General features: G+C 36.6%; 1 long non-coding RNA gene across 1 annotated transcript in view; it reads left to right on the forward strand.

Annotated features, from left to right (window-relative positions):
* Positions 1 to 26,807, forward strand: part of LOC135308878 (uncharacterized) — a 61,682-nt gene extending 34,875 nt beyond the window's left edge. Inside the window, exons 6-9 of the long non-coding RNA XR_010369270.1 lie at positions 10,832 to 10,972; positions 16,608 to 16,669; positions 25,636 to 25,845; positions 26,421 to 26,807. This is a non-coding gene — a long non-coding RNA (uncharacterized LOC135308878). The remainder of the gene's footprint in view (positions 1 to 10,831; positions 10,973 to 16,607; positions 16,670 to 25,635; positions 25,846 to 26,420) is intronic.
* Positions 26,808 to 27,097: the final 290 nt, after the last annotated feature.

The following is a 27,097-nucleotide window of genomic DNA, read 5'->3' on the forward strand; positions in this document are numbered from 1 at the left end:
ACTACAGAGTAGCCATCTTTACCCACATACTCCTCCTCCTCCTCTTTCTTCACTTTCCATGGGTTTGCCAGTCAACAATGCCTGTCTGATTAGTATCCCTTAACTTTCTGTTACCAAACCCACCCAAATGTAATTTCAACTAGTACAAAACATAGGCTTAGTAAAGGTTGTTTCAGGGTGTTTTTGCAAATCATTGCAAAAGTCCAGAAGGTCCTCTTGTCCAGTAATGCTACAAAAAAGGAAATAGTAGGATCATGTTCTAAATTAAAAGCAGTTTGAAGCCACAAAGGCAATTAATTCTTTGAACACAATTTGCCAGTATGTCTTATTATGGAGTTTAAATGTGAGATTTATACTGAAAGAAGGACATCCTAGAAAATAGATATAGTCACAACTTTGTAAGTTTTCCTGAATGCTCCTGGAACAGCACAATGAATAAAGATGTCCTGTTAAAAAAATTTAAATACTTCTGCTATTTGAAGAATGAGATGTAAAATTAGATTAACAAATACAGAAATCTCAACCTTTTATCTTCAGCTGTTTGCAGATGCAAACTTAAAAGCCAGCCTAAACCAGAAATGCTAATTTATTGCTGGATAAGCTTATTTAATTTCTTCATAGTATTTCTGGGTGTCTGTGTGTATACATCCCAACCTGAAGCACAATGACTCAGAAGCTGAGACTGTGGTCCAAGTTGTGTGACACTGAAAATACACAGAGGTTTCTGGTTAGCTGGCTGATTGAAAAACAAACGTTGAACCACATGACATTTCCCTGTCTCTGGGGTTTCAAACACCAATTAAGCCAAATGTAAATCTATAAAGAATTTTTTTAAAAAAATTAATATAGTTATATGAAAATTCAAAGCTATAATAAAGTGAAAGGTTATCCAGACTCTGTCTGACCAGATATTCCACATCAGCCACATATAGCCACTAAACTCCATTGCAGGATCAATTTAAACAATGCTTAAATATTAGGTAACAAGATAGATAAATTCAATGTAAGATATGTTCTGTAACAGAAATTTTTTTTGTTGTTGTTTTATGAAACAAAATATTTTGATAATCTATAATCTTTGTGGGTATTTTATGTGTCCACTGCATGGGTTAGAATAACCATGCTACCCGCTGTAGATGTAGGCAGTGAGGATGAGCTATCCCAGTCGATATCCAGATAAAATTCTTATGGAGTCCTGTATACACATAATGACTTTAGTCCTTTTGCTGTATTTTTCTCAAGAAGAAGCAATTCCTAATTATTTGATTATATTACATGAACAAGCCTTTCAGAGTGGCATTAAAGATGGGTTTGCTGGTATCACTCTGAATCTGTTTTTTCAATAGCATTTTTTATAATAAACATACACATAAACCTTAAGAGAGACATGTTTGCAGGACACTATAAGCTTCCCATTGTAGCGGTAAGACATTTCCAACATGTAAGAAGAATCATTCCCAAGTAATGTTTGAAATTAGTTCAGGAGCATTTGGTGACTGGGCAGCTTTTGGTACATTCTTGGATTTTAGCCCATTATTTTGAAAACATTCAGGAGTGGGGACCACTGGATAGCTGAGTCAAAGTGAGAAGCAAGCTGCAATTCAGGAAGGAGGCTCAGGTGATTAAAGCAGTCCAATTATATTGAATGAACTCATTTCTCACTGAGAATGTCACAGTTTGAAAGCTTTCTTTGTGTCTGGAACAAATAACAGCTTTTAGAGCTTTCTGAGAACCCAGACAGCACAATATCATCAACAGGGGTAAACCACGTGATACATTTCTCTCCTCCACTTCTAGCTCTGAACAGGAAATTAAGAGAAAGAACCTCAACAGATTTACTGGATGTTTTAGGACTTCTCTTTCCCTGTAATGATCAGTGCAGGATTTCACTCACTGCCTCTAGAAGTATGTTCACACTGGCTTTCTACCTTCACATACATGGTGAACTTGAACAGTGCCTTGATTAAACATTTGATTTCTTTCTTCCTTTCCCTGAAACTGATTTAGATCTTGGTGCCTACACAAAGTACAGCTGTAATATATGTCATACAGCCTGTATAAACCCACAAGATTTTACCATGTCAGCTTTTGTAAAAATCTGGTTTTAAACATCTTATAACCTTAAGTCCTATAACCTCAGCATCTGTTCGAAGCATTGCCTGTATGCTGGCCTCTTGCCTTCTGCTCTAAGCAGGGCTGAGAGTTTACATGTCCTGTTTTTGTGGCCAGTGCTTCTGCTGGCATAATCTAAACAGCTCCTGCTCAAATCCCAACTACAACATTTTGTTAAACTATGCAGTTATCACCATAATCCCATATTAGGGCCTGAGGAACCTAGCTCTGATAGTAGGGTGTATGTTCAGTTCAAAGCCTGTAGCCAGAAGATTACTAAATCGCCCAGCTGTGAGAAAATTTTCCCATCCCAGAGTCAAATCAGTGAGAAAACACACAGGTCCCTCAACCTCCTCTTTAGGATGGAGTCAAGTAACTTATTCCGTTTTTTATAATAAACATTTTTAGACTGGTAAAATCAATTTCCCTCAAACCTTTAAACCCAGCACTTTAAGGTTTTGCATATTCTTCAGGTACTGGGTTAAAGATATATGTCTTGGGCATTTTACACTCTGTAGGCACTCTCTAAGCACTACAGAAAAGAAAAAAACTTTTCACCCCATTTCAGAGTTTCCAAATTTCTTATGCCTACCTCTCCACAGAGCTAGTAATGCTTTGCCTTTGTGCAAGGGCATTACACAGCACTTCTCACCAGAATTTATGACCCTCAATGAATCACTGGATTCATATACAACTTAGACACTCAAGAGAGTTATAAGAGTAGTCCCACAAGCAAACAATGATGTGCTTGCACCAAAACAGCACAAGTACTGCAATAGTATAATAGTAATAAACAAGGTTGCCATTCTACCCCACAAAAAAAAAAAAATTGCATGTATCAACAGCCATGCACAAAATGGGAACTAAACTCATGAGTGCATTTCCTAAAATACATGCTTGGAGAGATGCAATAAACAGCAGCATCACAAAAGGGAACTAGATACACTTCCAGAGGTGCAGCATCTCTTATCACACATACCACTGTGTCAACTACTAAGTTAAGGGCTTGGAGAAAATGTCATTTCTCTTTGCAGGGCATGAAGCCTGTATATATAGCACATACAAAGTAAAATTCTAAGACTGTTGAGAAAAGAAGGTAAAAAAGCAATACCTGTTATCTTTCAAATTCCACAACTTGCTAATATCAATGAGCCAAGAAAATTCTTGCCACTAATTTTCAAATGTTCATTCATGTTCTGCACTCTGCATCAGATTCTTCAGCTACTTGCAAATTCAAAGACTGCAAGGGAGACAGGGTTACTTGTGACTAAAAGCAAAGAAATAATATAGTGCTTTAATCACAGACCATTCCTAACTGAAAGCCATAAATTAATATCTATACCTATACTGCAGCCTTTCTTGAGAAATGTTATGGTTTTTTGCCAAACGATAATTTCAGTTCTATGTAGACTCTATGAGTATCTGCAAGTGTTTTAATAATCTATTTGTAGATACTTATTGGTAGTTTGATGGAGTATGTTCTACAGCATTAATAAAAAATATCCATCTATAGCTCTTAAGTACCTTATCATTGAGTCATAAGTACCATTTCAATCGGACTTATTAATGGGATTTTTTTTTGTGATTTAATGCACCATGGCTATTCTACTCTATATTTATCTTTCCCATGTGAAGCTCATAAACCAGAGACCAGAGAAAAGAATGGTGATAACCTATGCTACCAAATGTAAAAGAATATCAATTGGAAATACACGTCAGTTAAATACTTAGATGCTTCTATTGAGTTTGTTTTGTGGCTGTGCTTCTAGAAATATTTGCTACAATTACATAGCTGGGGCAGCTGTATGCATCATATTTTGCTGGTTTGGGAATTGTGTTCTATTTTGGACAAGCCAGACGGGCCTTTTGAATAAGTGGCTTTAGTGTCTTTCATGGTAGACAGCAATAAAGGCTAAATGATTAAATGCAGGAGATGGCAAAAATAACAAGTCAGTACTAATTATGAAATTTTTAGAGTATCATAGAATAATGATGGCACACAGCTTTTGCAAAAGGAAATTATCTGGTTTTGCTATTCAATTCAGATGCCAAGTTCCAAATTTGCTTGTTTGATTGGGCTGGCACTCTTTCCTCAGAGACTAGAAAAAGCTTCCATTAGCTTTCATTGGCCTAAATCAGAAACATCTGTTAAAAGCACAAAACACTCATTGCCTGAGATCAACAGCCAGAAAGCTGCACAAGGGCAGAACCTTTCTCCTAAGGTAGGTGACAAGTCAGTCATATGCCATCATTACTCTGCATGTCAATATTTCATTGAATTCCTAACTCAGCTCAAGCCTATGTTTTTCTCTGAGATCTCTTAATTATATTCTAAAATCAAAATTCAGCATCCTATGTGTTTCTGTCTGCCTTCAAACTGATGCTTTGTTAGTCGTCACAACAAACGCATTAGAAGTTTCAGAAAGCTAAGGAAAAAAAGCCCAAACTCTTTCAGTCATTCAGAATAGCTGAAATACAGTGCAAACAAACTTAAACATTAATTTTTTCCATCTCATGCTCTTCTTTTTTAGATATGGAGATTTGATTTGGAGCATTCTGTGAAATATTTTCTAGCTGCTACAGATTTACCAGGTCCACTTTACTGCTGGTTTTGAGGAAAAAAAACAAGGTCCCATCTACAGGTTTTAGCTAAACCCCACTGAAAATAAGCACAAAATAGAGGATTATTCAGCATGTAGCTGTGAAGTGTCCATGTTAGGGTATGTTTGTCTGGCTGTGCTAATTGCATCCAAACCCCCATGCCCACGCTCCTACTGGCACTGCTCCATCTCCACATTTACTATAGCTCTGCTTCCTTCCCTCTAATAGCTTCTGGCATGTTCTTCAATCCCCCTATTTCTAATCCTGATGCCCCTTTGCCAAATTGTGGAAGCAGCTTGGGGAAAAGGAAAACCAAAACAAAGCAGCCATCATCTTCAGCTGAAGCTCACCCGCGTGCGTGGCTGCCTTCCAACATGTCTGCCAATGCCTGGCTGCTACAGGAGCTACTGCAGGAGTTGGAAAATCGAGGGGAAGGAGCAAAAATACACAACAGGCACAGAAATTAATGTTACTGGCTTTAAAGGCACCAGCCATCTGTTTTCCTTACTGCCTGGCAGCATCAGGAGCTCCCTGTGGTGAGGATGGAGATTTGGCAGGTTTCCGTAACCCTGTTGAGCTTTTACTGTCCCTACCAGCATGCCCTGCTGCTTCTCTCCACACCCTCAGACCGATTATACTTAGACTTTTTATTGCAGCAGCAGCGCCCACACAACCTTATGGGCACTTTAATCACCAACACCTATCCAAACCAGCAAAGTTCAACTACTGCTTAAACATTTAATTTCTAAATTTGGAATTAATATGATTTTGCAGCCATCTTGCATCCAAATAATAGGAAAAACTGGTTTTAAAATGTAGCTGAGGCAGAGTTTACACCTGAGAAAAAGAACTTGACTTAGTTTTGTGATAGCATGATCTTACCTATATTACCAAGATGTCAAGAAAAATTGTGTTCTATTTCCCTTCTGTGGCTGCCATTTGAGTTTTTATTTGCATAATGCTGCTTTCCCAGGCAGAAGGTTGCCAGGAAAACAGAGCATGAAACCTGTCACAGAAATGCAACAAAGAGAATTTGGAGGCTTTGTTTTCAGTAGAACTAAACTGATTTCAGTGTATTTTATTGCCATAAAAATTAAAATAGACGGTATAAAAAATTATTATTAATATTTTTATTCATTGTGTGCCAACTTTAAGCAAAACCAGCAAATACTAGAAAAAAAATAGCAGGTAAAAGAATGTAAGAATATACATTAGTAAAAAAACAGCTCTCCATAACCACAATCTTCCCTTGAAGTAGCAGCTTTTTAGTGCGGTTCTTCAGGGCTGTTTTGGTTCTCAGTTATTGCAGTTTTAATATAACTTACAATCACTTCCTAGAGACTTAGTTATCCGGATTTTACAAAGCGTTATCTGCTTTAGGAAAAACCAGAGTGCTACATACAGTAATCTGTCATGCAAGAGCAAGAGCAGCTGGTGTAGCTTACATAAAGTGGCAAATAGCCCAATGCAATAAAATGTAAGCATGTTCATAGCAAGAGCAACTATTGGCATAGAACAGATGCCAAAATATATTTCTATTTGGATCACAAATAAAATTTTCTGTTTATTTTCTGTTATAATGAAGATAAAACAACAAGATACAATTTCCTTAAATTTGGGGGTGGCAGATTCTCTTCAAAATTTAGGTTTTGGGTTTTTTTTAAATTTTATTTCACATATATTTAGTGCTCCCAGTTACAAGATCTGAGTTATCACCTAGATCTCAGCAAGTCAAAATCCAATTGGTTAGTTTATCTATCACCTTGTCACCTGAGTTGTGGTTTTGAGTGAAGGGTTGTTTGTTTTTTGAGGGGTGGGTTTTCTATTCTGCTCTGGGGGTTTTCTTACATAAAAGCAGAACATGGAATCAGTGCATTTTTTTCCTGGTTTTGGTTCGTTTCTTTTGGGTTTTTTTTAAAGGAAGGAGATTGTCCATTCAATTGTCCACCTGTTTCAGACAATTTATTCTTTTTCTGCTAGTTGTACTGCAATGGCATTAACCACCAGGTGTACTTGGATCACAGATTACTAAGTGCTCTGCCCTTGTGTTACCAGGAGCACATTGGAGGAAGGCTGGAATCAGGCTGCATCCCAGCTGCAGACACACAGTAGTTGACAGTACATCCCCTGTGAGAGGGATGAGGGGCAAGACCTGCTTAAGACATCTGAAGCTATTGAAATACAGACTAAAAATAGTAGCAGTGATCTCTACCACACTGGGACCCACTCTGTTCATGGACTTAGCAACAATTTAATCTCTGAGTGCAGAGGGTAGAGTTTGATGTGCTGTTTTCCATACACCTCCCTAAGAAAGGTGATCCTACAGTGATATACTCCAGATGCCATTATAGGAGTTCAGTAGTGCCTCCTATTATGAAGGCATTTACAAATCCCCTCTAAGGCTGTATTTTCTCTCTTTTTTTCTCTTGTTGAAGGATTGTTTGCTCAGTTTGGTTCTGCAAGAGTATCAGGTTTCCATTTTGTACTCAAAGTGCCTTGTCAGAAATGCTTAGTGTTTTGAACAATTAGTCCCTTGTAAGCCTTTATTTCCTTGTCATTGAAAGCAATGTGAGCTATGGGCCCACAAATACAGTTTTACAGTCAACTCTGTCTGTAAGCCACTGATATTTGCTGAGGAGTGAAATCCCTCCATGTGTCAATATCAACAGGTATGAGATAAAAGGAGGAGTTAGAGAAAGCAAAGTGGTTGCTTTGGTTAAATTTTTGCATCTTTTTGTGGACAAAATTGTAATGATACTAAAACTTGACATCCTGCCTTTTGCATAGTGGTAACAGCAGCAGCATGGCCTAACTATATGTGACAGCCACAATGACTTGTCGTGCAGTATGTTTAATGATCTGTGTTTAATGAGAGCTGAGACACTTCCTGGACACTGTCCATCACTGTCCTTCTCTGAGGCTATAGTCAAACATTTAATGTGAGAAGAAATCCTAGAGGAAGTATTTTCTTGCTCTTTCTGCTGTGACTAGGAGCTCACCAAATGTGAATTAATGTTGGAATGACCCTGTGAAAAACAGAAAATAAAAGCGCAGCAAATTGAGACACCTTTTTTCTTTTGAGTAGATTAAACCAGCTTCCTAGCTATGATAGTTTTAGCATTGGTATTAATGAGGCCTTTCTTATTTCTTTTAAGTCATATACCTCCCATGAAGGTATATGTCCATTTTAGTGTCACAAGTGAGTAGGATTTGGGATGTAATGCTTGCCTATTCCCATCTTCCTTCTCCTAAATTTCCCAGTAAAAAATGTTCTAATTGTAAGGAATCTACAAGAACCTATGAGTGGATTGAAACCCACCAAAAAAGGAGCACATCAGTCCTACTCTTAGTATCTCCAGAGTGCCACCAAGTCATTGAGAAATTAATAGTTCTTAGAGAAAGAAATCACTCTGCAGAGAACACTGCTGGGTTTTTTTTAATTATCCCACAGGTGTGAGTTCCAACACATTTGGGCCTTCTCCAGCTGTACATTGAACACCTGCAAAGCACATCAGAACCCATCAGAGCCCATGGACAGAAAGCCAGACTTTGCAATTTGTGAACAAAAAAAAGAGGGAATGATTTAGCATGAACACTGTGGTCTAGATTGTGCTTTAGAGGCTTTGCCCTTTCTGAGTTGACAGAAAAAATGAGTTGTTCCACTGGCATTTTGGCATTTAGCATAGATGCCTCCTGGGGCCTGAAAAGCATTTCCTAGAGCAGCTACTACCTGGTGGGTTCAGTGGGTTCATCTTGAATGTGGCATTTGCCAGCAGAACCAGCACATCATGCTGCAAAGGAATGGGGCTTTTTACCTGTCACCTTCAACAGGCTCAGAGCTTTTCATGTTTCCCTTTTCATGCCTCCTATGTCATGGATCCTGTGTAAATTTGGCCTTGCTTAGTAAGATTATCACTCCCAGCAGAGACTCTGGGGAGGAAACATTCCTTGAGTTCTCTGTCTATCCTGAAACATTAGAATTACTAATAGAGCTCCCAGCTGCTATTATAATTTTCATAATATAAACACCTGCCTGTAGCAATGACAACCAAAGTAATAGACATTTGTCCACTATACAGCTAGAAATTACTTTTCAGCACTACAGAACCAGGCCAATTACAAACAGGTAAGCTATAGCTAAGAGAAAGGGTAATCTTATTCTGGTCTGGCAGCCATGCAGACCTCTGTATGCATATATGTTTTTTAAATGGTCACCTTAGCTCTGCATTAAAGTTGGTTTGAAGCCAATAGTTCATTGCCCTAAGAAACTGCATTCCTTATTGGTTAATATTTCACTTGACAGGAATCCTTTCTGGCCAGAGCTCAACTATGCAAACAGGTTTGTATCTCATTGTTTCCAGGAGCAAGAGTTTTTCAACCCTTCTCAAACACAGCTGAATCAAAATATATACTCCCCACTTCTCTTCCTTCTATTTAAATCTGTAACTCCAGGTCTTCTATTCCTGCCCTACAACAGGTTGGTCACTAACAAAGAGCTTGACCTCACTGTTAAAAGCTGGTACATCAGTCATTGCTCCTTATGTCTTACCTTACTTATGATGGGCAATGGAACAGTTTGGACTTTATGCTCCTTCTTTCATGTGTTACTTTTTCTCCCTGGAGTCTACTACAAGTAATTGCACCAAAAATTTGGGAATTATGCTGGAAACAGCAAGACTGGGGGAAAAAACCCCACAATTAAGTCAGAAATGCTAGTAGGTGGTCTGGGTAAAGAAGATGTATAAGAAAAATTAATAACAGGGAAATTATAAACTGTATATTGACAATAGAGTTTGCTTTTAATAATTTCATTAAATGCTTGCTTCTTTTTGAGTGCTTTGAGTCTCCCAATATCAAATCTTTACTGGAAAATGTGTGTAGTAAAGATAAACAAGACTGCTTCTACATCTTTCTGGGCAAAATTTACTTTACTTACAAAAATCTCAGTCCAACTCTTTATGCAGTATTGATATACTGTTGCTCTTCAAAAATGTGCATGAGCCATTACACAGCAGCAACTTCACTCAAAAGCTAGAACAGAACAGAATCACTTGCAAATACATTGATCATAAATACTACTGATACACAATAATAATAGATCAGAAAAATTTGCTGTATTAACTATATATAGGACTAATCTTAGAAAGCACATCTGATTACCCGTCTGCTGCAATAGATCAGTGATGGAATTAAGAAAGGAGTCCTGAATTCTTACCCTCATAACTACAGGCAGGAGTTCTCCATACACACTCTATCAGTGAAATCAATGCAAGTTGCACCTTCTCCCCACCTCAAAGGCAAGCAGGGGACAACTCAGAACATATTGCTTATGCCCTCCTGTATCCCAGTTTCCTGAGGAAGCCACAGCCTTCCATAGTATGATATGCATCAATCACATTATAAAAACAAGTCCCTCAGCCCTATAGCAAGACCCATGTATTCTGGGTCACTCAACAAGACTGTTAGCATGTCCTATCCTGTGCTGGGACCCACCATATGACAGAGAATGTCTGAAATTTCCTCAAATTCCAGGTATATCTCATTTCATCTCATGACGAGAAGCTATGTCTCATGATCCTCACATGCCTCTGTAGGAAGCTCTGTGGCTTGTTCTACCTGAAATGTTGAGCATCATTAAGGCTGTAGGGACAAATGTCCTCATCTAGTCTCAATGTCAGGAAACAGAAGACTGGAGTGGTTTAATTCCTCCTTCAGTTTCAACAGTTGTGCTTGCATCAGAGTGCACCTTTCCTGAAATATCCATCCCCGATTTGATAATTTCCAATAGTAGGTGATCACTGGAAATACTGGTAGCCACAGGCTTTGGTTACCAGCTCATTAATCACTGTAGCCATTAAAAATTTACCTTTAATTTCCTCCCTAACTACAATTTCTTATTTCATATTGCAGCAGTTGGCTGAATATGTATTTTCTAAAAGTTCTATGTCTTCTGTAATTTTTCCAATAGATTAGGATCAAACTAGGTATTTGCCTCATCTTTTAAGAGCTAAACAAAATGAACTTCATTAAAGCTTTGCTATTGTTTTTCAGTCCTTAAGTCACTTGTAATTTTTCACTTGAAAAGTACTCAAGTACTTCTTATCTGTACAACCTCCAGTATAGGAAGTTCCTAGATCTTTTGATTGCAAAGTGAATGAAGGAAGAGTATTGGAGAAATCCTGAGCATGTGGAAAAGCCTGATAATGACCAACAGTAGGCGTATCGCTGCTGCTAGGGCTCAGAGCAGGACAGAGGAGAGGTAAGAGGGGAAAGCCATTCCATCCCTTCATCTTTTTTCCCTTTCCAGTGCCTTTATGCTCTCCTTGCAATGACATGCCAAAATTATCATTGGAGCTGTTGTATTCCATATGATATTTGTCCTTTTGTTATTCTACTTTGTTGTTCAAGTTGCCTTAAATCAAAAACTAACTTTATCTAAAAACTTTATGTTAATTTGACAAAACCAGAAGAGGAAGGGTTGAAGGGAGTTGTTTTGTTTTTTTTTTTCAAATAGACAACTCTTTTCATTATAAAGCACGCACTGATTAGTTCTGTTTATTGCCTTTCTCTGTCCAGGTCTCTTCTACTCTTCTACCAAATCTGTTCTACCTTTCCATCTGAACTCACTAATTTAAAGTGTATGCATGTAAATTATTATCAAGCTTCATTGCATACCAGCAATACCAGGTCTCCATGTATGAGCTTAAATTTTAGAAGCTGTGATTTCCCCATCACAAGATTCTTGCAGACTAAACTTTCATATTATTACTTGCTTTTTCTGTCAATAAACATTGTCTCAACATAATGTTTTGCATCCTAGAACATCAGGGGGAAAAAAAAAGGGAAAAAAAATTGTCCAAACTCCCAAAACAGTTCTGTAGTTGCCAACTTTCACATTATCATACACAGGACCACAGTACAAGGAAGCTGAGATGAATCTCTAGATCAATGCCTGCACTGTTCCAGCCAAGCCCTCTAGGTTAAGGTCTTTTCTTACGAGGTATGGAGCAATCCTGGCTGAGTGTTTCTGTGGATAGCAGAGCTTCAGGGTGAAGGAAACCCTCTGTATGTCTCACTTGCCAACCTGAAAGTGCTTTTGTAGTTGTGTGGCCTTCCTGTAGCATCAGGTGTTAGCATTTGAGTTAGACATAAATATTATGATAATATTTATTTTTTCATTCTGAAGATATAGATTAGCTAGAACTGTTGATTTTGAGAAAGTCTGCTTAAGGAACTCTGTTTAACCTAGCATCTTCAAAACCAAGTTTTGAATTCTGTCAAAACATAATTACACTGATCTGTATAACACATGGAAGTAAGAAACAAAAACTGGTGAAAGATTTCAGGAGAAACAAACCCGCAAAATCAGAATATATCAGCCATAAAACCAGATTTTCAGTGTTATTTTTTTAATATATACAACACTGAAATTGAAAACTGCATTGACAGTGATTACTATAGTATGTAGCTTCCAGGACAATGGGCTGGACAATTTCCTCCTTTGTTTATTTAATAAGAATACTTATCTTTTTCTTTTTTTCCCCCCTAGTGACTCATGTGTTGGTTAATCTTTTAACTCCTGCAGAGGACAGGAGAGCAGTATAGTAATAGAGTTGGTGGCTGGACATCATTCACCCATCACTATATGTCATTATTCAATTATTGCAATGTAATGATAGAACATCCATTAAAGTTAGAGATATTATTGCAGACAAAGGCCAAAGGGAGATAATTTACAATTCAGCACTCAATTTGTTCCTTCTGATTAAAAGGGGAAAAAAAAATCCTGACAATTATCCTACTTTCTTGAGTAACAAGGAAAAAGTGCCAGCAGACCTCAGCTTATGTGGGGAACTCCTGCCTGTGTGTGTAAGTTAAAGCTTTATGACATGATCCAAAGCCAGATGAAACTACTTCCTTAAGTTCATTTCAATCAATTTGGAATCAAGACTTAACTTAAAAGATTTCTGAATAATTAGGATAACATTAGCTGTTCTTCTTTTTCTGTCAATAAACATCATGACCAGTAGTGTCTTGTGAAAAGTGTTCAGTCTCTTAAACAATGACATCACATTTATTCAGAACAAGGCTAAATGAGGGATAGACCTTGCACTAGAGAGGAAAGCTTAGGCAAAGGTTCATTTTCTGTTCTTTATAAAATATATTCCCATGGCAATTAGTGCCCAAAGTGAGTGTGGTTGTAGTAATCGTTAAGATAAAAGTCCCTCAAGACAGAAAATATGAATGGACAATGACCAGACTGAATAAAGACTTTTAGTTATTTAAAGTGTGCTATACAAGTCCATAAGCCAGAACTCCTTCATTTTACAATCATCATCATCATCACAAAATATATGTAAATAAACACAAACCACTCTGGGTTATGGCTATGTTGATGCACACTCAGGGGCTTCCAAGCAAGCCACAGTGGTCCTGTTGAGTGGCAGCTGGAGTGCACCAACAGGCCTGGCTCAGTGCAGAATTGGTTGAAGAGGTGCCACTCCACTTCAGAACCATTTCAGAAATCCTTGCATTCTGTTTCACTCAATGTGGAGCAAGTCCAAACCCTTTCACATGGCCTCATTATAAGCAATCTTTTGCACATTTGTTCAAACAAAGACAGGAGTTTAAGATTCATAAAAGGGTGTCAGGAGTGGAGGAATGGTTCCATAATTCTGTAATTATTTTAACATTTTACTAGTCTTTGAATTTCTGCACATAAATTGGGCTAGAGGAATAAGTGTAGGAAACAGCAATTCATTATATGCTAGATGCCTTCTCAGGTGCTTGTACAGAGAGGGGTATTTGAATAAAACTGTTTGGGTTATATTAACTCTAGTGTTTTTAGCCACATCTGTACAGAGTGCCTCTAGCTGAAAACAAATGCAAATGAGCAGAGAGAAAATGTGTCTAATGTGAGCACTGAGGTGTTTATGCTGTACCTCACACATACCAAACAAGCAAGTCTGCCCACTTTGTGTTTGCTGTTTACCCTTATGCAGTATGTACTCTACAACTGTCCTAACATGTATTGGCATGTTTGAGAAAGCGAAAGAAGATTCTTTTCTTCAGTCCATGTGCACCATACACTAGACCCTTGCAAAGCAAAGCAATAAATGAGACTATTGATTTTACAACAGAAAAAAGAAAAGAAAAAGAAAAAAAAAAAAGAAGAAACCAAAAAACCCACCAAAAAAGCCCCAAAATTCCTCCCCAAAACAAAACCACAACAACCCAAAAAACATGAACAAACAAAAAACCCCACCAAACCGAGACAGAGCTTCCCAGTTTTGTTTACCTTGAAACAAAGGAGGGGTTTTTTTATCTTTACAAGTTAAGATATGAACAAGGACTACACAAATGAGATAGGAAGAACAGTACTCGGTTTTCCCCTGGCCTTACTTTCCAGAGCTGAAAGTGCTTTTCTTTTCTAAATTCTTGGTCATGTGGAAAAGGAAATTTTAGCTACAGTCGGTCAGTTTCAGAGTGGCAGTCTGAAGCATCTGCCGTACAGTTGATTGAAACATTCACCCCTGGAATGGAATTAAATTTGTTCCAAAAAATGCTACAGGATGCTTTATCATTTGAGGACCAAGAGTGAGATCACAAAACTCACTGTTCACACAGTAACTCAAAAGCAGCAATAATTCAGCTTTACAATCCTGATATACTTCTATAATGGTCACTTCTAAAATATATTTTCCCTTTGGACTGATTCATTTACCATTCTACAAAGCTTGTTGGTGTGGAGCAGTGGGTGACTCCTCATGGATACACCTGCTCAGCCAATTAACCACACATGTCTGAGCCAGGCTTGGCACATGGAGGTGCCCCTAGGATGGAAACACACAATTACAAGAACTCAGGCATTACTGAAAGGAAATGAAAACAGAGGTGGAGTTGAAACAAGTTTTTAGAAATTATTTAAGTGGATAAAAGGGCAAACATTAAAAAAAGCAAGATTTTGTAGATTTTCAGGGTGGAGAAAAGCAAATGAAAGGGTTTAAAATGGAAAACAAAATTGTTAATTTTACAAATAAAAGTTGATTAACTTTATTAAGTTGCAAAGGAGCTAGTTTTAAAGTTGTATATATGTAAAAAAAGATTAGTTGAAAATGTTTATTCTGTAAATTTTGCTCAGTGACAAAGAAACATATGAAGTCAGATTAACTTCATAAAAGATGCCATTTATTTATGAATCAAATTTAATTTGTTGTTTGTTTACTAAAGATTTTATGCAAACAAATATAAATAAACTGTCCATGTTTATTAACATAATTTGAAAAACTAAATAAAGCTGTTAATGAATATTTTAGAAGGTTGAAAAGCCAACCCAAAACTTTAAATATAAATTAACTCATGTTCGAGGCAGATGTTGTTACAGTGCCAGGAATTCAGTGTGAGGAAGAAAAATAATTTTTATACAGCAATAAAGAGAATTTTAGCTTCATAAATGCTATTGTTTGTTTCCTTCTTTGGAAAGGAGAGAGAAATCTCCTGAGAAGCAAAAAAATACCCTAAGCCTTGAAACCATAATTTGTATTGTATACAGTGAAAAAAGCCAGGACAGCTCACCACAGCTGGGTCTGTGCAGAAGAGACTCTGCTGTCTGACCTGTTTTGTCAGCTTCTAGTCCAGACCAATGAGGTGCAAATTATCTGTTCCTCAGAAGTGGGCACCAGCGCTCTGCCTCAGCTATTATGCACTGGCTACAACACTTGGGGTGCAGCTGTTATTTTTTTTCATGTTAATTGTGGGAGTGGTGCCAACTCACCAAACCTCCATCATTTAAGAAGTTCCTATTTTAGGAAAAGGATGGCAGGTTTCATCTTTGTCCAGGAAGAGGCTTCTCCTGAGCCACAGGACCTCACTGCAGAAGCAACACTGATGGGCTACAGTCTTCTTAATCTCCCACTTCTGGTCAATGTCATATCAGGAAGCAACAATACCTTTCTACCACCTCTTTTGGTGGCAGAGAGGACCAAGAAACAGTGAAAAAGTCAATCAGGACCACATCAGGCATGACTGTGTGGACACTGAGAAGGGGCAGGTGCAAATGCTGATACTGGGATAGGAGAGAACATTTCTGCTACAAAATTTAAATTGAACTAAGATCAGATCATCCTACTGGTATCTGGAAAGGAATACCTGCTAACAGTATTTAAAAAGTATTAACAAGAACTTTAAAAACAAGATCTTTCACGTGAATAAGAGATGGTCTTCCAGCCCTAACAAATGCCCATGGGTGGCATAGCAAGCCTTTTGATTGGTAGTTCTTCAGTTCAGTGTAACTTGATATTGTAAGAAATTTTATATGTATCTAATATTAAATTCTGACCCTTAAGGAAAGTAGTACTGTCATCCTAAACTAAACTCATAATCTTAGAAAGTTGTATTATGTCTAATCCAAGCTCTTTATAGAGATGGTATCTTTGCTTCTTTTTTTACCTTCTATCTAAACTCCTTTTCTGAAGTTCTTTCAGTAATGGACTTATTCACATTTTTTTTGTTTCTTTCTGAAGTATCTCAGATTTTGTTTCCAAAGTCAAGAGATATGTTTGAATTGCATTTTCTTCACACTCTCCTTATTGATTCTTTTGTTTCTTTCAGCTTAACATTGGAGTTCTTTTCCGCTCTCCAGGAACCATATTAGTTCAGATCAACAGCTCACATTAGCCTATTATCCCATCACTAACAGAATGAGACAGGGCAAGACTTTGGCAATGCTTTCCAAGACTAACCTCTCATTAACCAAGAGTTTTTTGAACATTAAACACTTTTCAATTCGCCTACAATTTACTTGGTTATTTTAATACTTGTGACTGGAAATATCTATTCTACCAAAATGATTCGCAGGAGCAAAATTTAATTTTGTTTTATTTCTTCTATTTCAGATGTTCTGCTTGCATGAGGAAGATGTCATTAAATTCAAACCAAGATACCATAAGGTTAAGAGGTAAGGGTTTTAGAACTAATGTTTTTATCTTGTTAAACTGTGCTCTGAGATTAATGTTTAACATCTAATAGTTCTATGATGCATGTTTGATTATGACTCAATAATGACATTTGAACTATCCATACAGTGCAAACTTGAAGCCCACTGTAAAAGAGAAGTAAAATACAATGAAATTAGAAACAAACAAACAAAATGCAACTCAGAGTGTTTTAGAGGTTCCCTTTTCATGTTGTAAAGTGCAGAAATACAGAGAATGGCACAGCAAGAAGACCAGTGGGTATTTTGGTTAGTTCCTGGTACAACTAAGGAAACCACAAAACCACATCAATCTCTAGCTTGCTCAACCAGTTACAACATAAAACATTTCTGATTTTGTTTCTAGAACTACAAACCACAAGAATAAAGAAAGTTTAGCTTATTTTCAGCAATCAACTTACATTGCTTTCAGAACCTCATTGACATTTAAAGTAAACGTCTCAGTGCAGCTGTAGGGTGTGACATGAAGCAAGCCATGCAAGCACTGGTATCGTGTGTGCCTCAAGAACTGTGGAAATTTAATTCTGACTATTTTCTAAAATTACTTCTGATTCCTGCAAGAATCAACATAGCTCCTTGCCATATTTTATGTCATGCTACAAAGGAAAAAGATGGTTATCAGTGCATTTAAATAATCAAGTTTTATTTTCCTGTATCAACTGCTTCACAAAATAGACAGTGAGTAATACAAATTGGGGGAAAAGATTGTTCTCTGTTCTTGGCAGTTCTTAAGTGACTATGTATAGCAGGACTGATGACTACTGATCTGGAGATAATGTTGTTTTCTTTGCTTAAAAAGGTGTACTATTAGCTTATGCCTATGCTTCTTACCCAGTGGCATGCAGCAGATACAGCCAAGCATACATCAATCCTATGGGTTTGGAATGCTGCTGAGATAAGGAGCCAGTATCTCAGCCAATCACCTGAGAGATCTCCAATTCAGTGGTTATGTCCAGCCAAGCCTCTGAATGACAGTGCTGACCCAGAAGGCATCCTGAGAGTTTTCTTAGCAGTGTCCACAAAGCCATCTCAAAGCAGCTATGCAAGATGTTACAGGATTCTTTAGGATCCCTAGAGCAGGACCAGTCATGCCCCAGTCATTGGGGGACTATGGTCTGACAGCAAGGCTGACCCATTTGGAAAGTTTGCCCCTCCCCAGTACTGATGATATAGATAATCCTTCCATGTTCAGCTATACTGGATATGCAAGCTGCCTAACAACTGCAGCACTATCAGAAATCCAGGAACACAGGAACATAGGAAATGTTTTCTGCATCTAAAAAAATCTGAACCTTGAAGAATAATTAAATCTTTCTGTAAATGGAAAGCCAAACAATGGCATTTTTCTTTGACACAGATCATAGTCAAATAGCTTTTTGTTGTAAGTATAGCAGTACTTTAAATCAATCTCTGCAGCCTTTAAACTGAAAATAACCTAGAAACACCTCTCTGTTTGACATCTGTAACAAATGAATGCCTGGTTAGCATTCTTCCTGCCACAAATTCCAGGAGCTATTCTTTTTCCATCTGGCTATAAAAGCGAAAGTTCTGTAGAAGGTAGCTCATTGCATAAAAACAGTAGCTGTTGACCCAATATATGTCAGGAACTGATTTCTTTTCCATTTATGAATCTTTTAGTGCCGTAATGAGCAGATCAAATGTATGTTCCAGACAACTATATTACAAACAGTATTTCGTGTGGATTCATGATCTGGTAAAGAGGAATATGAGGAAAGTCACCATTATTTAGGGTAGCCAAATCCAGGAAGACATCAAAGAATATCAGAAAGATTTAATAATGGAAGATGACTAATTCTGAAATATCTAGGGCCTTCATCTTCTGCTATGGATCCGTAAGTAGATGATGCAGCACAAAGAATCAGTTATTAGGTTTGTGTGTTCACTTAGTAAGGGAGTGTCTGAAATGGTGGCAATCTGAAGAATGTCTATGACCTGTTTAAAAATGTAGTCTGGGCTAGTCCTCCATTTGGATGTGATTTCTAGGGAAACAGACAGACTTCATAGGGCAGTTCTGCTGCTTTATCATACCTCTGAAACTGTTTTGTAAACTGTTTCATCTTCATTACTCATCTATGAGAAATATTTTTGAAGTCTTCTATTAATCATCCCTAGAGTAAATAACAGCTTATTTTCTTCATTGTTCAAGAAAGAAAACATTTAAATCATTATGTCATATAAGAAATTATCAAAATGTCTTAATTCATCTTCTCATTCCTTACAGAATTCCTTGCCATCTTCTATTGGCAAAACAACATCTTTCAAAGGACAAAGATCATTTTGGAAGTCTAAAGCTTTCTTAGTCTAAGTGTCTAACTATGAAATATAATTGAGTACTATATGATAAGTCAAAAACTAAAAGAAAATCACTCTTCTATTTTCTGAGCGATTTCCTGGGACCTCTCTTGATAATATGTTCTAATTGAGTATTAAAATCTACCATATAGATTGTTTTGGCCCAGTACCATTTTACTTCTAACATTAGTGGATAAGTCCTTAACTATTAACTTTACTATCAGTATGTTATTTAAAATTAAATACAAAAAATATGGAGGAGAAAACTTAAATGTCCCAAATATATTTAAAAATCTACTTCATAAAATATTTATCTTACAAAACTGAAATTAGGTTTATTTCCAAGGATTTTATATTTTGATTTCTAAGATCTTATGCAGTATTTTATGAACTAAAATAAACCCATTTGATGTCATGAATGTTGTTTTCTGATTAGTTTTCTGTTTCCTTTGTTTTTTATTTTTTCAATCAAGCAGAATTGATGATTTAATAAGCATATGAGTCTATTTCTGAGCTTCCTTGTTGGAAACAACTCTGGAACTCTGTGATGAGGAATGCTATTCAAGAAACACATGATAGGCATTTAGCTTTCTAAATGCAGCATGGGAGATGAACCAAGGCACAGTAATTGCAATGCTTCCCAGGCCTTTTCATTTGAAGACTTCCAATGCCTGTTGTGGTGAAACTCAACTTGGCAATTTTCCATTTCTGGAATAACTGCCTCCTCTTTCTTCATGGGACATGCTTCCTTCCCTTTATTTCTACTGTAAGCCTAGCTCTGAAGTTCCTCAGATTTACTTTCTTTACCTTCATATTCATAGGTCCATGCCACTTATGGTCTTAGGTCTCTGATGTGTATTTCTTAAAAGAGAAAAATATGCCATAGGAAATAAAGATTTTTATTTAGCATGCCTTTGCTTTAATCTGTTTGATATTAGATCTCTAGATGGCTTTTCTATGATGGGAAAGTGCTCAAGTGCAAATTTACCAGTGCCTTTGTCCCTCACCATGGCAAAGCACCTGCTGACAGAGGCACCCTGGGCTGTCACACCTGGCTCTTGGCATGCCAGAAATCTGTGTGCTTCCATTGGTCTCAGAGGACTCTACTGCCCTGTCAAGCTTCCTGCAGCTCTATCTGCTATTTCTTCATAGAAGGGGAACCACTGAGGATAACTGACCCATGGTTACAGGGTGTACATACTCTCCTTTCCTCAGGATAGCAGCAAGCATGGGGTTTTCAGATGTCTCTCTCTTTACAAGCTCTTCTTTCCACTTCCTTCCTCAAGGACATGATAACAGCAGTATTTGTGCAGATGCCAGAAAATTTAGCTGGTGCAGCCAGAGTGCAGACTTCTGTGATGAAATAACTGAAAATATATTCTAAATTTCCACATTCCCATTTTGTTGCCACTCTTGAGCATATTTTTAATTTGAGCTCTTCCTGCATGTGCCTTTCTTGCCTAACTAGAGCCTTTTTTGACATCCACAATTATTGCTGTTCTTCTCTCTTTTGTAAATTACTGATGTCCCACCATTTATCTCCCATAACCTCTAATTGTGTTTGAAAGTTAACTCTCATCTTCATCAGGTGATCCTTTGTCTTCTGAGTCCACTTGTTACAATCAGTTTCTCTGACACAGCTATTCATTTAGCATATCCATTTTAGTGCTCCGATAAATCTAGTTACATGTTAATAAGTCTCATTCCTTCTACTACCCACCTCAGACAGGCACTGTGTATTTTTCAGTGCAAATGTGTGTCTCAAAAGTATTAACCCATTGACTTAAGATAAATACTAAAGACTTAAGATAATACGAAATTTAAGTACTAACTTGGTTACTCTTCACATTCTATAAAAAGAATACATAAATCTATCCTTCCAGCTCCGTTTTCTTGCACCCCATCAGCTTTATTCAGCATCTCAGAGCTGTTTGGAAAAGAGATTGTGACTGTTCCCTTCTACCCAGATATTTAATTGAATTCAATCTTTCTCATCGAATATCAGCTATACTAAAAATTTTTGTATGGCTGTGCATTGCATAATGTTTAGCAAACTTCTTGTGCAGCTCAACAGAGTTGTCATATGACCATGGAATGAGCTGGAATTATATTTCTCATCTCCTGGGCCAATTTCTTGCACAATCTGGGAGAGATTCTAATCTCAATTTATGCTAGAATCAATTATAACACTCTGGATATTTTCCAGGACAAGATCAGATTTTGACTCATTCTTCTATGTTTTGTGGTTTTTTTTATTCCTCCTTTCCTTTTCATTACAAAACTTTGCAACATAGAAGTAAGTTATAAAATTCAATTTCCAGCTAATGTGTTTGGAAAATTCTATTCAATGCAAAGTTAGTTCTTAAATAAATGAGCATGTATATTTTTATTCTATGTGCTTTGAATACCTGCATTGTTAACCGCAAAAGCCTGACTCAATATATGTTAATTTGTAAACAACTTAAATTTTATTTTAGTTACTAACACAAATAAGTGATTTCCTCTATGCCATAAGCAGCATGCTACAAAAATTGGGGTGTGTGGACTTTATACAGCCCCCCTCCTTTTCTGTAGGCTATGCATGACTTACCAGTGGAAAAAACACACACAAATGATTGCTTTTCCAACAACACTTAGAAAAAAAAAATATATTATTAAATTATAATTTTAATGGATATATATAAGCATATCTATTGTGCATTTTACTGCTTGATTAATAATATTAATTTTACTTTTTTCCAAGAAGTGGGATAACTTGACTTAAGTCCCTAAGGGTGTAAGTCTTCGTGAGAACCATTTTGAACATTTTGGTCAACAAATCCAGCTTCCTGGGTTCAGGAATTATTACTTCAGGCATTATGATGCTCTTGAAAACCCTTCCTTGCCAAGGTACTCACTAGGCTTTTCAGTCAGTAAGTCCATTCACCTTTTACTTTGAAAACTTGCTTGTCATTTAATAAGGAAATAGACTTTTAAATAATACTTCTGAACAGGGTTCATTTTCCTTTGTCACTTAGGAACAAAAGTAGGAATTAGAATTAGCTTGGCTGTAAGACTTCATGTTCTTTAACCAGCCTTTTCAAAGCAGAAGCTACTACTGGCAATCTGATTAATGGAATATATGGAATACCTCCCATTCACTCTCCGGTTTCCAAGAACTGTTTGGATTTTGTTTTCCAAAATAAAAAAGAACTGCAGCAATTCACACTCTTGTTCATTTCCACACACAGAGAAGCCAAAAAACAAGCTAAATAAAACCTTCCAAATTGCACCAATATTATTCCCATTTACACCCTAAAAGTCAACATGAATGAAGCAGGAAACAGAAAATAAGCCACCAACAGTAATAATTCTAAGTGAGTAATCTGTTTGTTTTAGTTTTCTATATCCACCCATTTTCCTTGGTTTTCATTTGCTTCCACTTTGTATCCAATTTATGGCATGAACACATCCAATTCTGCCTACTGCATCCAGACTTCACAGCATGGACAGATCTTCCCAGTGCTTGTCATGCAAAACAGCACAAAGCATCTAGAACAGACCATGAGTTGCACCTGCAATTCACTTTTAACCCACAATATGTCTTGCTAAGTCAGTGAGCACTTGTAAAATGATATTTTTTCCATGGGAGGGGATATTTTGCAAAAACAGCAGGGAAGAAAGATGAGTGATATTTTTCAAGAGACAAACATATGTCTCCCAAACAATAAAAGAATTATGTTATTCTAGACGAAATAATCTTACAGTGCTCTGTTTAGTGATCTGGCTCTTTCTGGAGTATTTTGTGGAATGTATTATTTTACTGCTACAATACTTAAGTTAGGGAGCAAAACCACAATTCTTCTTTCCTGGAAATGAAAAACCAAATAACCAAATAACAACCATCTCAATGAAATTATTCAATGTTCAAAATGTTCATCCTAGCTACTCAAAGAGCCTCAGAGTCTCTGCACCTTAGGGAGAGGTATAGCCAGGCTCCCAGAATTGAGTGGAAATCTGTGATTCTTGTGTCCACCACTGGGCAAAGTAGAAGGGAGTAGCAATATGTGTTGGAAATTGAAATAGTTTCCCTAGAAAAGCAGGGTCCTTGTTCAGGCTGGTCAAATATTTGCTATCAAAGCTGTTCTTCAGTGACAGATTACTCTCATAAAGTGGTTGGTTGTTTTGGGGTTTTGGTTTTTTTCTTAAATTTCTGTCTTACCTTTGGAAAACTGAGTTTTCATTACTTACAAAAAAAAAAAACCAACTAAAAAACAAAAAAAAAAAAAAACCAAAAAAAAAAAAAACCAAACAAACTTACCAGCATAGGAGGTTGCTGTGAAAATAAAGGCCTTTTTTGTTCATGTTCATTCCTTGCTTCTTTTACCACTCCATGCCCAGTTTTAGAGTTAATAACAAATAGAAATCTTTGTTTAAAAATTAGTTCTTGTTGAAAATTTGTCTGTCTACAGGCAGAGGCTATCTAATAAATATTTTCCTTCTACTTTTTTATTATTTTAACAATTTGCAGTGAAATTCTCATTTATTGAGCAAACAGTGCAAATATTGAGTAAATATTGAACAAATACGTTTTATTCATTGAAAACAGATAATAAGCTTTACCTCTTTAGCATGAGAGTGTATAAATGTGCTTCCTTGAAAATTAATCAATCATATTATGGAGACCAGAATCCAGCCAATCTCAGTCTTCAGTGAAAGATTGATTTAAGGGGGGTCTTGGACCCTAGGCATGAGAATAGATTACAAATATCTGAAAGCCACAGGCTGGAAGACTGACCATTGCTGCAGCTTTCTGAACATATAGAATGGGGAAAACTCTATTTGGTGAAGGTGTGGGCAAGGATTTGGCAGTGCTTGGAAAGTGAGATGATCAGACCTGATCAGTGAGTTTTAGCAATAGTTTAGAGTATCTTAGACTTGTTTGTAAGAAGAGTGTGCTGCAGCAGCACTGGCTTTGCTTCATGGCCTAGGTAAATCGCACACATGAATGTCTTGCATGACAGGAATGCAACAAAACAGCCAAAGCAGACCTTCTGTTCTTCAGCTGGGGTATATATTTTACAGAAAAGAAATATTTATTCAACATTTGAGAACAGAGCAAAACTTTAAAGATAGATTAAGTATACAGTTTTGGAAGGAGATTGAGTGTTTGGGTTGCTCCAGAGAAGTAAAAAATCTAGAAAGGGTGGGGTTTGGAATTTTGTTGGTAAATGTCTTGTGTATGTCAGTGAGACTTTTGGGTGTAAAAAAATTTCAAGATTTAGCCCATGTTACATTGTAAAACTGTAATTTTCTGTCATAGCAATGAAGTGTGTTTAATATAGTGTAATTTGGGAAGGAAGAACTTGCCAAAGGAAAGGAAGGAGTTATCTCTACATATTTGTAAACATGAAGCAAATTAAATTTGTATAGAAATATTTATTTATTTATTTATTTGATTGATAGAAAGTGAGGGTATTTCTACATACTGCGTCTATGTGAATGTTTTCAACGTCTGACTGAAGAGAAAATGTTGTAATAGCTACTGCCCTTAGTAAACCCACATTTAATGCTTTTAAATATTGCCGGTCACACAATTAATTTAAAATGAAAGATGTGTTTGTGTACAGGTATGCATATATGTAGTATATAAATTAGTTTTGAAACATTTATTTCAAGACTTACAGTAAAATATTTTAAGATGCCACTGTATGAATTAGAACTTATTTTAAATGCAGATATTTCAATGTGATGTAACTAAACCCAACCCCTGCTTTTTTAACTCCCATTTTGAGTTCAAAAAAAAGGTTTTTCTCTTCCTGGAAATCATTATACACTTTTGTTGTGAGGCATCAAAGTGTATTCTATCTTGAAAAACATTTATAAAGAGTAAGAAATATGATCAGCAAAAATAAAGCATCAGATTAAAATATAATAGTGAAAATATTCTGTATTATGTGTGAAATAAGGAGCTATGCTAATGCATACTAACATAATGTGAGTTTAGTCAGGCCTTCCTTTAACCAGTTTGAAAATACTTATCACTCTATGTAAGTACACGTAATGTCCATATGCAAATTCTTGTGTTACAAAGGTTCAATTCTCCATTCTGTAATTGGCTCTGGCTGCCAGGCAATATGCTAACAATGAATTTCATCTGCTTTTAAAGCACATCTGTTTGTAGTGGATGACAGTCAATTGGCAGAAGTGATATTCCAAGCACTGGCACAAAATCAGCTTCTTTTCCCCCTTGATTTCATTAATTTCCTGCTGGTTGAATATCCCAGCCTCCCAAAAATGGTATCAGTTCATATTGGCCTTCCCAACAGAGTGACATTACTGTAGTTTAAGAGGATGAATATATTTTCAAGTGAACTAATAGGATTTGCTTGAAAAGGAATGAACAGATTACTTACTACAGTCTGGAAATTTTCAGTTCTTTAAATGAGGCTGTATCTGCTGATGTGCAGCACTACTCAATTCAAATTCAAAACCTGCTTAAAGGAAAAAAAAATCAGAGACAGGATGGAGAGGTCAATGTATATTTCCACCCCTGAGAAAATATATGAAAAGCACACGGAAAATAAGGAAGCTTCACTAAAGGCAAGTCATGACTGACTAATTTGGTGACCTTCTAGGATGGATTTACAGCAGTGGTAGATGAGGAAAGAAAGACAGTACCTGTCATGTACCTGTCAAAAAACACTTGACACTGTCCTGCACAACATCCTTGACTCTAAACTGCAGAGGTGTGGGTTTGATGGATGGAGTACTCAATGGATAAGGATATGGCTGGATGGTCACACTCAAAGAGTTGTTGTCAGTGCCTTGATGTCCAAGTGGAGTCAGTGAGTATTGGCATTCTTTAGAGTACTATATTGGGACAAAATTATAGTATTTAAGAAAATACAGACTAAAAAAATCCTGAGGACCTAACTCATATCTATGCAAAGATCTAGCAATATTTTGATTTCCTTTCCTTTCTAAAGACAAGCTTGGAAGTAGCTTTTTCAACAGTCAGGAAAAAACTGACTATGTTTTGTTGGGTTTTTTTATTTAAGAGGATATGGTTCATATGAGGGATGCCAAACTAAATGCAGTTGTATAGCAAAAATATGGAAGTAAATAAAGCCTAGGATTTATTGGAAATAAGCAGATCAAATAATTATCAACAAAGACTGCAAAGGGTTTACTTCAAAAAACTTCATAAGAAATTGAACACATGCTGTATCCAGTGCTATTTGTTATTTCCCCATGTTTTACTGATTTAAAAATATGTCATACAAAGAACAATGCAAAGAAACCCCAAACAATCAAAAAACCCAAACAAACAAGAAACAAGAGCTACCACTCTTTTTTTTTTCTTTTAAAATTGTCAAAAAAGGGGGGTTTTACTTCAAAAGATTTTTTTATTTCCCTGTAGAACAAGGTGTTTATCACCTTGTTACACTCCAAGCTGGGATAAAGAAACTCTCACTCAGCATAGTTCTTCTTCTGCAACATATGCATGTAAACAACTGCTTCTGGCATGGAAGTTTATTGGAGGGTAAGTCAAAATAGAAGTTCACTATCAACATTTGTTCTGTTAACATCAAACCAAACAAGTTTGCAAGTTTTGTCTTTGGTGAATCTATATGCCCTGAAACCCTGGAGCCACAGGAGGGGTCACACTGCCTTCTTCACAAAACACCACTAAGTGGTGCCTTTCCTTCCCATCATCTGATTGAGATTGTGGCCTTATATGCAAGGCCTTAGACAATGTCAAACAGAATATTAAAATCTAATATTTTCTTTTGACATGTGTCTTCAGATTACAGGCATTTTCCCCACATTTGTTCCAGTGTTATAAGTGAAATAATTTATGCCACATAAATATGCTGACTTTAGTGTAAATTCATATATTCATATGAAAATATTTTAAGATTGGCTTGAAATGGCTTCTAAATACTTCTATAATAAACCTACAACAGAATAATAGCTATATTATCTGTAATAGTAAATCTACTACTAATAGATCATAGAACCTGTACAGTGCTGGGGAAAGTATGACTTGGCCTGACTTACCCTCATTTTTGAGCATGTTCTAATAACATTGGAGCT

This window comes from Passer domesticus, chromosome 10, assembly GCF_036417665.1.
Source record: "Passer domesticus isolate bPasDom1 chromosome 10, bPasDom1.hap1, whole genome shotgun sequence".
In the NCBI taxonomy this organism is placed as follows: domain Eukaryota; kingdom Metazoa; phylum Chordata; class Aves; order Passeriformes; family Passeridae; genus Passer; species Passer domesticus.